The sequence below is a fragment of the Littorina saxatilis genome, linkage group LG2 (genome assembly GCF_037325665.1).
Source record: "Littorina saxatilis isolate snail1 linkage group LG2, US_GU_Lsax_2.0, whole genome shotgun sequence".
Classification (NCBI taxonomy): domain Eukaryota; kingdom Metazoa; phylum Mollusca; class Gastropoda; order Littorinimorpha; family Littorinidae; genus Littorina; species Littorina saxatilis.
This window is the reverse complement of record NC_090246.1, coordinates 85,107,524-85,118,375: the sequence shown is the minus strand read 5'-3', so window position 1 is coordinate 85,118,375 and position 10,852 is coordinate 85,107,524. Positions and strand designations below refer to the sequence as shown.

Genomic DNA, 10,852 nt, shown 5'->3' with positions numbered 1-10,852 from the left:
CTTTATAAATGCTGTTTATTGTTTATTTTCGTTAGGACACGTCAATTGTGACCTATAGTGACCTAGAGTTTAATATTACTGCCTGTTCTCACGCAGGGGTAGACTCCAATCGCTTATAGCTAACGTGTATCTCAGTTATCGCTATTCAACGAACTGCGCACAAACTGTGTGTACAAAACTAAACTTCAAGCTGTCACTGTGGTACAATTGGTTAGCACGTTCAGCTGTTAACCTAAAGGTTGGAGGTTCGAGCCCACTCAGGGACGTGACAATATTATTTTTATTATTTTACAAATTGTTCTAAAGATGAGCCGTTTTTGTCTCGTTTTTGTTGTTCGCTGCATAGCGTTACTAAAAGCAAAAAAATGATTGCCAGAACCCATGAAGTGACATCAGTGAAAAAAAGAAGAAAGAAAAAATACACTTTTAGCAAAACGTTAACAACCATGCATGCCTTGGTGAAGTCACCTGCCAATGGAAAGATACAAATAAGACAAAAATGGAGGAAAAAAGTTGTTACTAAAAACAAAATTCACGTCCCTGGGTGGGCTTGAACCACCAACCTTTCGGTTAACAGCCGAACGCGCTAACCAATTGCGCCACAGACACAACATGGAAACCAGTGCGTCCAATAATAAATATAAATTCAGTCGCCTGTAAGCTTGACAACGGGCGGTAACTGCACACTATTAACAGTATCACGCCGTGGATGGTGGCACGCCTAGTTTTTTTCCACCGCAGGAACAACACCCAATTCGTTCCCCCGCACGCGGAAGCAAAATTGTTATCTCGCAAAGGAATTGCCCTGTGAAGGTACGTTGTGGCAAATCACATTATTAAGTATAGATATTCTGAAGCAGAACTGCCTAGGCTATAATTATGTATAATATGTAATTTATGTCTTGTTGTGTACTCGTGAACAGTGGCGTTCGATTTTCTGCCGAAGTCCGTGAAAATTATACAGAGAGGTCTCAATTTCGTACAAATTAACCCAGAACTACCATTTAAATTAACCCAGAACTACCATTTAAAGCACTATTTTAATACTCACAGTTTAATCTTCGATACCTTGCAGCCTTGTATGCGCGTTTTTGGGCACCAGCATCGTGGATAAGCTGCTCTAATCTAGCGTTATTTTGTGGTACTCGATTCTCAGTGGGTAAGGTCCCCCGCAGACACCAGATAAGGTCCCCCGCATTTTTGACCAAGCTGCGGGGGATCTTACCCCGTCAAATTTTACTGTTGATCTTTGAACCGATCGTGAGTCTAAACTAAGGTAAGCTTAAACTTAAAAATGAAGAGCAGTATCCACAAGTAGTTTGACTTTGACCAGCAAAAAGATTTAAGCCCTTCTGTTGACCGTGCTTTGTGTTATTTCATCATTTTTAACGTGGGAGACAGTATTTCTTACTTGTCTTGATGACATTTCATCTCTTATGTAGTACACGAGAGTGTAAATGGTAAGACAACTAGCTGATTCAATGCAAAATAAAGTGCCGAACAGTATGATATAAACTTCAATACTAGAAAGTCTGGTTATCTACTATTTTAAGGCATTAATTTGGAGACACCTACCATGTTGTTCGTCTTGCGGGGGAACGAATTGGGTGTTGTTCCTGCGGTGGAAAAAACTAGGCGTGCCACCATCCACGGCGTGAGTATGGGCTGTTCAGTATCGTAAGCGTAACAAATGTTTTCCAATGAAACCCTTCTGTACGTTTTCAGTAATGTACTTTTCTATGGAATAAAATCTCACTAAGTTAACTTAAACACTTAAAACGAGCAAGTAAACAAATCAAAGTAAAGGCAAAGAACCCAAAAACAAATTAGACTGAGGAAAATGAAAACTACACAAAATCAACTAACTTAGTCTTGGCCGAAAGTTGCGTTTCTTGGAACGCTTCAGTAAAACCCACGCAGGAACGTTCTTTTTGTTATACCCAATGACACGATGCAGACAGGAACACAATGCACAAACAAGGACACACAGTATAAAATAAAGAGATATGGTCTGAAATGCCGCCAAAAAAAATCAAAACAAAAGCAAACCAAACAAAAGCAATGGAGTAAAAAAAAAAAATTTTTTTTTAAATATATATATATATATGTGTGTGTGTGTGTGTGAGGGAAGGTTGGGAAATATGACACGGTGTCACATGTCTTTATCCCACGTATTCATTATGACAGATGGTACAGGCGCTATCCACGATAGCGCAGGGGGATGGAAATGTCAACCAGAAACTAATGGGAGACCACTCATGTATAACTGCTGTTGGCAGTTTCTAAAGGGGTTATCTGTACTTGCATCAACATGGAAAATGTGTGATCCTGATGTGAGAGTGTGATTATGTCGTTGCAAGAATGGTTGTGGTGGTTTATGAGCGGGTTATTTTCCTTTTCTTTTCTTCCCAGACACCGGTCTGGGGGGGGGGGGGGGGGGGGGATTTTATAAAGCCACAAATGCAAGGTTTGTAGGTAAAGGTAGGTCACGACAGGTTTTGCCTATAAAGTTGTTGTTGGTGGTGGTGCGGTTGCTTCGCCCTAAATACAAGCTTCAGTGAAATGTTCCAGATTGTTGTATTTGCTGCCGTGAATTTGTGTGTATTTTTTTTAATTATCACGTGTCACCTTAATAACTGACACTGCAAAGCCATTTGTTTTGTTTTTGTTTTGTGTTTTCCCTCTATTTTGGAGCATACGTAGTTTATCTGTTTTGGCTATATTCTTTCTAAATTCCAGCTACGCGTCGATCTTAACCTTTGCCGTGCTTCCTGGGTTCACCTGTACCCAGAGACACACTAAAATCATTGTAACTCTGGAACCATTAAAGGTATCGTTTTGAAATTTTAAGTATCTCTCACACACCTAATTTGCTCTCTGTCTGCAAATTTTTAGTGTGTACATGACAAAACATCAGAATTAATTGATTATGATAATTTACATAAACACTACCGATGGCGCGGGTTCACACATACCCATACTTTTAAAGAGTAGTAGTGATTGTAACTATCCCTCTGCCGACGGCGCGGGTTCTGCTACACCCATAATTACCAAAGCGGCGGAACAGTGTCTGTCTGCCTGTTTGTCTCCAAGAGACTGTCTGTCTCTCTGTTTGTCTGTCCGTATCTCTCTGTATGTCTGTTGTCAGTTGCTCTGTCTGTCTGTCTGTCTGTCTATCCGTCTATCTGACTGTCTGTCTATCTGACTGTCTGTCTCTGTCTCTCTCTCTGTCTGTCTCTCTCTCTGTCTGTCTGTCTCTGTCTGTCTGTCTCTCTCTCTTAGTCTCTCTCTCTGTCTCTCTCTCTTAGTCTCTATCTCTTTCTTAGTCTCTCTCTCTGTCTCTCTTTCTTAGTCTCTCTCTCTCTCTTTCTTAGTCTCTCTCTCTCTCTTTCTTAGTCTCTCTCTCTTAGTCTCTCTCTCTCTCTTTCTTAGTCTCTCGCTCTCTCTCTTTCTTAGTCTCTCTCTCTCTCTCTCTTAGTCTCTCTCTCTCTTTCTTAGTATCTCTCTTAGTCTCTCTTTCTTAGTCTCTCTCTCTCTTAGTCTCTCTCTCTCTCTCTCTTTCTTAGTCTCTCTCTCTCTCTTAGTCTCTCTCTCTTTCTTAGTCTCTCTTTCTCTCTCTCTTTCTTAGTCTCTCTCTCTCTCTCTTTCTTAGTCTCTCTCTCTCTTTTTTAGTCTCTCTCTCTCTCTTTCTTAGTCTCTCTCTCTCTCTCTTTCTTAGTCTCTCTCTCTCTCTTTCTTAGTTTCTCTCTCTCTTTCTTAGTCTCTCTCTCTCTCTCTAGCTCTTTCTTAGTCTCTCTCTCTCTTTCTTAGTCTCTCTCTCTCTCTTTCTTAGTCTCTCTCTCTCTCTCTTTCTTAGTCTCTCTCTCTCTTTCTTAGTCTCTCTCTCTCTCTCTTTCTTAGTCTCTCTCTCTCTTTCTTAGTCTCTCTCTCTTTCTTAGTCTCTCTCTCTCTCTTTCTTAGTCTCTCTCTCTCTTTCTTAGTCTCTCTCTCTCTCTTTCTTAGTCTCTCTCTCTTTCTTAGTCTCTCTCTCTCTTTCTTAGTCTCTCTCTCTCTCTTTCTTAGTCTCTCTCTCTCTTTCTTAGTCTCTCTCTCTCTTTCTTAGTCTCTCTCTCTCTCTCTTAGTCTCTCTCTCTTTCTTAGTCTCTCTTTCTCTCTCTTAGTCTCTCTCTCTCTCTCTCTCTTTCTTAGTCTCTCTCTCTCTATTTTCGTCTCTCTCTCTCTCTTTCTTAGTCTCTCTCTCTCTCTTTCTTAGTCTCTCTCTCTTTCTTAGTCTCTCTCTCTCTCTCTTTCTTAGTCTCTCTCTCTTTCTTAGTCTCCCTCTCTCTCTTTCTTAGTCTCTCTCTCTCTCTTTCTTAGTCTCTCTCTCTTTCTTAGTCTCCCTCTCTCTCTTTCTTAGTCTCTCTCTCTCTCTTTCTTAGTCTCTCTCTCTTTCTTAGTCTCCCTCTCTCTCTTTCTTAGTCTCTCTCTCTCTCTTTCTTAGTCTCTCTCTCTCTTTCTTAGTCTCTCTCTCTCTCTTTCTTAGTCTCTCTCTTTCTTAATCTCTCTCTCTCTCTTTCTTTGTCTCTCTCTCTCTCTCTTTCTTAGTCTCTCTCTCTTTCTTAGTCTCTCTCTCTTTCTTAGTCTCTCTCTCTCTCTTTCTTAGTCTCTCTCTCTTTCTTAGTCTCCCTCTCTCTCTTTCTTAGTCTCTCTCTCTCTCTTTCTTAGTCTCTCTCTCTTTCTTAGTCTCCCTCTCTCTCTTTCTTAGTCTCTCTCTCTCTCTCTTTCTTAGTCTCTCTCTCTCTTTCTTAGTCTCTCTCTCTCTCTTTCTTAGTCTCTCTCTTTCTTTCTTAGTCTCTCTCTCTCTCTTTCTTAGTCTCTCTCTCTTTATTTGTCTCTCTCTCTCTTTATTTGTCTCTCTCTATCTTTCTTAGTCTCTCTCTCTCTCTCTTTCTTAGTATCTCTCTCTCTCTCTCTTTCTTAGTCTCTCTCTCTCTCTTTCTTAGTCTCTCTCTCTTTCTTAGTCTCTCTCTCTCTTTCTTAGTCTCTCTCTCTTTCTTAGTCTCTCTCTCTCTTTCTTAGTCTTAGTCTCCCTCTCTCTCTTTCTTAGTCTCTCTCTCTCTCTTTCTTAGTCTCTCACTCTCTTTCTTAGACTCTCTCTCTCTCTTTCTTAGTCTCTCTCTCTCTTTCTTAGTCTCTCTCTCTCTCTCTTAGTCTCTCTCTCTCTCTTTCTTAGTCTCTCTCTCTCTCTCTCTTTCTTAGTCTCTCAGTCTCTCTCAGTCTCTCCCTCCCCCTCTCCCTCCCCCTCTCCCTCCCCTGCAAGGGGTCGGTGAAGGGAGAAACTCGATGCAACCACTGAAGTAGCTGTGGGTTTCCCTGAACCCACCCCGTCGTTAGAGAAATAAACGGTAAAAACCCTCTTTCAAATGTATGGGTTTAGACAAACCCGCATCGTCGTTAGAGGAATAAACGGTAAAAACCCTCTTTCACATGTATGGGTTCAGACAAACCCGCATCGTCGGGAGTGTGTAGTCAAAAGCGGCATCCGGCAAAGGTTAAAGAGCGGCTGGTTATATGCCGATGAAGTTTCTTTATTCAGTGAAAATCGGTAGAACCTGGATTGTATGTACTGTATATCTAAACAAATTTAAATTTTGCTGACTTCAAGTATTTATCACAGTTAAAAAGGAGCAAAAATGTGCGTGGGCTATGACAGCCAGTTAAGTGCATTTCTCATCCATAGTTTTCAGTCCTCACACTCACACCAATAACAGTCTTCTTGCAGACTCTTCCCGGTAAGTGCATTTCCCATCCATAGTTTTCCTCACACTCAGTCACATTTATAACCTCATCTTCTTGCAGACTCATCCCAGTAAGTGCATTTATCATCCATAATTTTCCTCACACTCGCACCAATAACTATGGTGCGCCAAATTGATATTACTATCGTTAACAGTTATAAAGGGTTTTGAAACTATCGTTAACTGTTATATAGAGTTTCGAAACTATCGTTATCTGTTATAAAGAGTTTCGAAACTATCGTTAACTGTTAAATAGAGTTTCGAAACTATCGTTAACTGTTATTTAGAGTTATATCAATAGCGCGTTTGCAGGCATGAGACCAAGGGTAGGGCGGATGGTGGCGAGAGAGGTGAAGGGACAGGGAATGTTTACAGTGCCGTGTGCCGGTTTGTTAATAGTGCCCGCCAATGTTTAGCCCAGGCACCGTCGCGGCAGACGCGCCTTAGTTCTATGCAGGAAAATGCAGCGCGCTATTCTGGCCATCTGGCCAACTGTCGTCCTCATCTCTAAGGCAGACTGATACCAAGAGGTGTAAGTTACACCCGCCTTCAGGCTCAGGCATTTTCAAACGCTCGACTCAAGACTGTTTGTGCGCGCTATTGCTAAAACTATGAATAACAGATAACGAGGGTTTCGCAAAACGGCGGCATGGTGCGCGCAAGTGATAGATATTACTATCGTTAACTGTTATATAGAGTTTCTAAAAATAGCGATGGCGTGGTCGGATGTTTCGATGCCGGCAAAATGGCTGCTGAACGTTTCGTTCGAGCGAATTTGCACTAAATTACTACAACAAGTAGTAGATCATATTCAACTAACTGTCGTCTGATAAGTCCATCATTTCGCTGCTTCGTTTAATCAAGTAATCAAATCTTCGTTACAGCTAGCACGCTTCCTGTTTTCACAGAAATATTGGTCAGTGTCAGCTTGACCCGTTCTAGCTACCGCGCTGTGTGCGGGTCAGTTTGTACACATACGGCTGGCATGCATGCAGTGTGCAACGGTCAGTGTCAGGTTGACCCGTCCAGTACCCAAAACACGATGCGAAAGCATGCAGTGTTTTCCAAAACGCGTCGTGGGGGATGTCACGTTGTTTTGTGTTTGTTTTGAAAAAATAAACCCACTGTTTAGTGTAGTGCGTCTGTCATGGTCTTTTCCGCGAATATTCAGTAGGCCTACCGTCTTCAAACCGCACACGTGGAAAACGGTACGGCTGAAAGTACAAATGATATGATAAAGCTAATATTAAACAAACTCAACAATGATTTGAGAAGACGACAACAGAAGAACGGTCAATAACTAATGTTGTAGTTTTTTAAATTGTGTTTCTAGTTAAAATGTACATTTCGTAGCAAAAAGACAGTTTTGCAATGGCAGTTTCAGGGTTTTCCCATTTGGGAACGATACCGACGCGCTTTTGATAAAACTATCGTTAGCTGTTATATAGAGTTTCTGAAACTCTATCTAACAGATAACGATAGTTTCGAAACTCTACATAACAGTTAACGATAGTTTCAAAACTCTGGATAAAAGTTAACGGATAGTTTCAAAACCCTATATAACAGTTAACGATAGTAATATCAATTTGGCGCATCATAAATAACCTCATCTTCTTGCAGACTCATGCCAGTACTGAGTGCATTTCCCATCCATAGTTTATCTCACACTCGCACCAATAACCTCATCTTCTTGCAGACTCATCCCAGTAAGTGACATTTCCCATCCATAGTTTTCCTCACACTCGCACCAATAACCTCATCTTCTTGCAGACTCATCCCAGTAAGTGCATTTTCCATCCATGACGGTTTTCCTCACTCTCACACCGGCAATAACCTCATCTTTTTGCCGACTTTGCTTCTCAGGTCGAAACTGCGTGTGAACGCAACAGACAATACCCTTTACCTTGCCAAAATCAACACTATTCGCCGCACAGTATCACGGATCATGTGCTATAGAAATCGCCAGGCCCTGTTTTCTGAACATCCCGGCACAGCCCGCCGATCACGACGAGACATCGTCTTGGCGGCGCTAATGACACGAATCAAGTCGGCCCAAGGCACGGCGCGCGAAAGGGGGGAGAATCAGCGAAGACATTTTTCACCAAACAACACGACAAAACGCAACATAATCGTCTTCAGACATCGAGCTTGGCGAACAGTTTGACAAATTCCCTCACAGATATGTTTTCTTTCCGAGTCTTATCTGCCTTGAGAAACGAGTCGGCGCGGTTGAGTCAACAGCGGAAGATGCCGATCTTTGCCGAGACTCGACGTGCTGTCTTTCCGGGGCCAAAACAGGGCAGATAACCCTGTCTCCAACGCCATTGCGCGTATCAAGAAGGTGTCTGATCCGCGCTATGTGAAAATCAGAGGAATTGCCACCGATAGCGTCACAAGCGGAAGACATACGGTTCCGTTTTAAGTTCAGAGTGTCTATGAGTGTGTTTGTCAGATGTTTGCGCATGTGCTATGAGTTTATGGTTGTCACATGTTGTTGTTGTTGTTGTTGTTGTTGTTGTTGTTGTTGTTGTTGTTGTTGTTGTTGTTGTTGTTGTTGTTGTTGTTGTTTTTGCTCTCAGGAAGGAGATCACGCAAATGCGGAGAAAATGTACTGGCTTTTCACGGCCTCTTCTTATTTTTTAAACTTTTTTCTCCTCGTGCTTTCGAGAGTGTCCCCGGCCACTACTCTTAAACTGTGTTCGTAAACTGAACAGTTGGTATGAGATTCTCAATCGACGACCATTAGTAATAAGCCATTGTCTCTCCAATTAATGCTTGAGCTAAGCGGTAAGTACATGCTTATTGGTTTTGTTGCCAGTTGTTGTTTTGTGTTTCAGTGTGGGCCGGATCAGTTTTGGGTTCGCGTTTTCAATTTGTAGGTTCATGTTGCGAAATGATAAATATGTGGAAAATATGACAAGCACGTCTTCAACAAGCCTGTCTGCAAGAGAAATGACAAACTCATCAGGGATGGCCCATTTCTTTCAACACCATGTCCACACTGACTGTATAATTATTCTTCGGCAGTCCGGCGACGGACTTCTCGGCTCCTCTACCTGGTCTGAAATTCTGCATAATGCAGCTGCACAATTTGTAATGTTTTATTTCCGCTCCACTTTTCACCCCCGTTTATCTCTCTTCTATTTTGGTGCACTTTGCCGACTCCGTAAACACGGCGATTCTTCGATAGACGGTCGCCCCGCCCTACGCGGCGCCGCGCAAGTTGGCGCGTGCGTCAGTGACGTCATCAATAGTGCGTGTTGCACGGGCAGACGCGTCAGTATCGGTGACATCTGTAATTGCATGTCAGGGTTCCGCGATAGCTCAGTGAGTGACGGCCTGTCTCCTTGTCTGTCATATAAACGTGTAAGATTTTTTTTCATAACTGATGAGTTTTGCAGCCGGTTTCGGGTTTTCTCGCCCCTGTCTCAAGTGGTTATGACTTTGTTTAAATCAGTCTCTCTCTCACCCTCTCTCTCTCTCTCTCTCTCTCTCTCTCTCTCTCTCTCTCTCTCTCTCTCTCTCTCTCTCTCTCTCTCTCTCTCTCTGGCTTCGCTCCTTTATTCGGCCTTTTGAAGTTGAGATGTAAGCATTCCGCGGGAGTTATAAATTCTTCTAAACGTGAATATCATACAGCAAGCTTTTTGAAGATAGTGTCTTGTGCCTGGATTATCATATCCGCCGCTTGGTTTAAGGCCTATGCCATTACGTTTTTCTCACTTTGCTTTCTTGCTTAAAAATAACAAATTTGAGAGAGAGAATGCAAGACTTGAATACTTACCAGAAAGACGACAAAAAAGGTTGTTCGAGGGTTGTTGGTTATATCCTTCCATGTTAGAACAATTAGGAATCAAACTTAAGATCTTTCCCTTTTTCTTTCTTTTTATCTTATTAAGTTTTCAGGTGCAGCCCGATGGGCGTCTGCCACGGTGCCAAGATAACGTCTTACGTCACGTGACTCTCAATCCTCTCAGTTTGACCTGGACGTGAAGTTATCGTCATCTTCTCGGCTAACGCGTTGACTGAAGCCGAGACAGAGAGTTGGAAATGGGTACCAGACGTTTTGATAAGCTTGGGATTTAAAGTAAAACGCAGTAGTGTCTAAATTTGTAATCAAGATGGCGCCGATCAGAGGAAATCTGTGAATGCGTGAAAGTGGGTGTTAAAGATCATTGAAAAACAAAATGTAAAGCATAAATAAATGAATGAATATCAGCGTTTCTTCTCTTATATATATGTATATATATAGGCGTGGGCTGCTTCTCTTTCTATCCGGCCTCTCCCTGGGTCAGTGTCGTGTGTGGGCGTTGGTGTAGTGTGTGTGTGTGTGTGTGTCACTGTGGGTGTATATGTTATGTGTGTGTGTGTGTGCGTGCGCGCATGTGTGTGTGTGTGTGTGTGTGTGTGTGTGTGTGTGTGTGTTTGAAGATTATCTTGTTTGAAAATGTGGAGGCTATAACTTAAAACAATCCATCAGGGAATACCTCAACTTTATGTTCTCCGTCTCCGGCCAAGAGAACGGCATGACGGCACTGCTCATTATGCTCACAGCGAAAGAAAACTTCTCTAACATGTCTCCTCAGGTGTACTATCTTTAATAATCTAAAAAGAGTATAAGGCAGGAGAGCACGCCCCAGCCACAGGTCGCGCTCACCATGTTACAAGTGCCTGTGCTGTCAACAATAAGTGAAAAGTCTGAGATGATGCGCACAAGCAGTAAGGGAAATTACTGCTCCCAAACTCGTATGTTCTTGTCCGTGGTTTTCTCCCTTCCTACCTTTAAAGAGCCGATGAAGTGATGGCATAATTGCAATTTACTAACAAGAGTTAGATGCTTTCAACAACAAAATCTTAAATGAGTTTCGCAAATTCACAAAATATTTGTTTAAATGAAGGACTTAGAAAAAAATACCTGTGCATTATTTTTGTTATAACCATAAAAATAAAAGTCGGAAGTGAAGATACTTATCTCAAGGGCATTAGTTTGGTAAATTAAGAAGATTATCGTTCCTGGCGCGCACTTTACAGGCCAAATTTGACGGCTTTAGACTATGAGGAAAAAACAACAGCGACAA

The 10,852-nt window shown here is 42.1% G+C and overlaps 1 non-coding gene across 1 annotated transcript; it reads right to left on the bottom strand.

Moving 5' to 3' along the window:
• Nucleotides 1–535: 535 nt before the first annotated feature.
• Trnan-guu (transfer RNA asparagine (anticodon GUU)) lies at nt 536–609 on the bottom strand. The gene has a single exon. It is a non-coding gene; the product is annotated as a tRNA-Asn (tRNA).
• Between the last annotated feature and the right edge of the window lie 10,243 nt (nt 610–10,852).